At 38.4% G+C, this 2,486-nt stretch overlaps 1 non-coding gene across 1 annotated transcript; it reads left to right on the top strand.

Annotated features, from left to right (window-relative positions):
* Window positions 1-1,700: 1,700 nt before the first annotated feature.
* Window positions 1,701-1,825, top strand: LOC116125381. Its single transcript, XR_004127321.1, has one exon. It is a non-coding gene; the product is annotated as a small nucleolar RNA SNORD14 (small nucleolar RNA).
* Window positions 1,826-2,486: the final 661 nt, after the last annotated feature.

Genomic DNA, 2,486 nt, shown 5'->3' with positions numbered 1-2,486 from the left:
GTTATTAGATTTCTTTTTTCCTTTGCTCTATGGAGAGGATGGTTTAGATGAGATTATGAGATCTTGAGATTATGTTATGATTTGTATGTTCAATATGAGAGTAACCATCGAAGCTGCCAAACGCATCAATCTTATAGTTTCACTACATCCTTTGGTACATCTTCCCAGGCTGAGTTTGAAAAGATGGGGGTAATGGCTAGTTTGGATAATTTTTTGTACGAAGAATCTAGTATTGGCCAAGAAAAGTCTGAGTTGGATTCTTACTTGGATGAGAAAATTATTCCTAGAACTCCAAACTTTGATTTATTGACTTGGTGGAGGTCATGTGGGGCCAAATATCCTATCCTACAAAGGATTGCTTGAGATATTCTAGCTGTTCCAGTGTCTACGTTGCTTCTAAGTCTGCATTTAGCATTGCTGGCAACATAGTGAGTCCGCATCGCAACAGGCTTGATTCTGATACAATAAAGGCTTGGATGTGTTTACATAATTGGAAATGGGCTGACATCAAAGGTAATCAAAAAGAAATTTTTTTTTCTTCTACATTAAGAATTAAAAAACCTATTAACATATGATAGTTGTTAATGTTTATTTGTATTGTTATGTTAGGCCCAAGGCTAGGATATTATTCATCAATTTATGATGACAATGATGCAGACAATGAGGTATTATAGATTTGTATTTTATAATGTATTCTTTTTCTTTTCTCTTCTTTAGTCATTTGTATGATAGTTAAAATTTGTGTACATGTTACTTAAATATCATCTAATTTATATTTTTTGCTTGTTTAGGAGGAAATCGAAGTAGTATAATTTTGATGATATGGATGTTTCTGGTGAAAAGTTTTGGATTTCTTATGTGACAGGTTTATTTCTCAATATTTTAATTGTATGCAATTTAATATGGTTTAGATTTTTTTTAGGTATGTAATAATTTAAAATTTGTCTATAGGTTGTTTGTGGGCTGCACATGGAAATGGAATGTTAGGTGTTGTCTGTTGTGGTCTGGCCGTCTAGGTGTTACTCTTGAATGTCGAATCTTGATAGTGTGATGTATTGAATCTACTAATGTGGATTATGAGGTCTTTTTGGCAGTTTGACTCCTTATGTTTTGAATCTCTTGATTATAAATTTGTAATGTATTATAATATATTATAAATTTAGTATGATGGTCTTTATGTTTAATATGCACATTATAATTTGGAGAAAATAGTAATAAGGCAAGATCAAGGAGGCAAAACCCCCAAACAGGGATTTCAAGGATTCCTCGAATTCCCCGTTTGGGGATCGGGCCTAATTTGGGGATTATTTGAATTCCCTGTTCGGGCTATAGGCGAGGACCGGGGAATCCCCTTGGGCCTTTAGGCTGCCCCGGCCCCTGCCTGGACTGTGCCCATCCTTACTAAAGTCAGTATAGGGGCTCACCACTTCTTACCAATAGCGGAAACTCAAAGCAGGAGTGTGGAAGTCCACTCAAGTACCCTTTAGGGGTCATGCAATCCACGTACTACACATGGAACTGGCTTACTCAGAGGGAGAACGAGACCTAGACGGAGAGCGAGACAATGATGCAGAGGGAGATGTAGACGACGACTAGTGAGATAATGGCGGCGAGGTAGAGTTAATGGTAGGGAGATTGAAGGCGTTGTGTTTCAAAATAACAACGACGGTGGCAACAGCAGTGGTGGTGGCAGTGGCAGTGGTCTGTGATGACAAAGTGAAAGGCTTGTTTCTCAAAACATTCATAGTGGCCGCTTGAGAGCTTTCGCCTTCACCAAGCTTGAGAGCTTCTGTTACATTATTTCCTTCCTTGGATGTCTGAGAAAGTTGAAACGATAGTGTCCAAGGTCCCACTAATTAGACTCTAAGAAGAAAAAAGCTTCTTTTTTAATGGATGATATGATCTCCATGAAAGAGTTGATTAAGCTCCTGTTGGATTTGTTGTAAGGTGGGTGTACTTCTAGAAAAAAGATGAAGTTATGTTATGTAGTAGTTTTATAGATGCTTGGTGGCTTCATTTTCTGAAGGAGGCTGAAAGTCCATGGGTTTTCTCTGTTTTTTCTACAAAGTTTCATTTTCCAATAGTTCTTGAGGTTTTCGAAAGGAATTTGGTAATTCTGGAGAAGATTTAGAATTGTTCTTGGCAAGTTTCTTAGGGAACTTTGACGTTTTTCATGGAAGAAGAAAGAGATTGGGAGGTGGCATTCTTCCCTGTTTTTCTGTGGGGTGTATAGAATAGTAGATGATGGAGAGTAGCCTGACGCACTAGGCGAGTATTCGGCACTTGGACTGTACTGTGGAGAACTCAAGCTATACTCGGGGCTTACCCTAGAATTATATGAACTGCTAGGACTAAATGACAGGCTTGAAAGAGAATAAAATGGAGACGTAGGTGAATATGATGAAGGTGTTGGGCTGTAATCTAGAGATGTAGGACTACTGGCAGGTGGCAATCTTGGGCCGCTTGGTGAAAAGCCAGTGATGGAC

This window comes from Pistacia vera, unplaced genomic scaffold (genome assembly GCF_008641045.1).
Source record: "Pistacia vera cultivar Batoury unplaced genomic scaffold, PisVer_v2 Contig163, whole genome shotgun sequence".
Lineage (NCBI taxonomy): Eukaryota > Viridiplantae > Streptophyta > Magnoliopsida > Sapindales > Anacardiaceae > Pistacia > Pistacia vera.
This window is presented reverse-complemented; position numbering and strand designations above follow the sequence as displayed.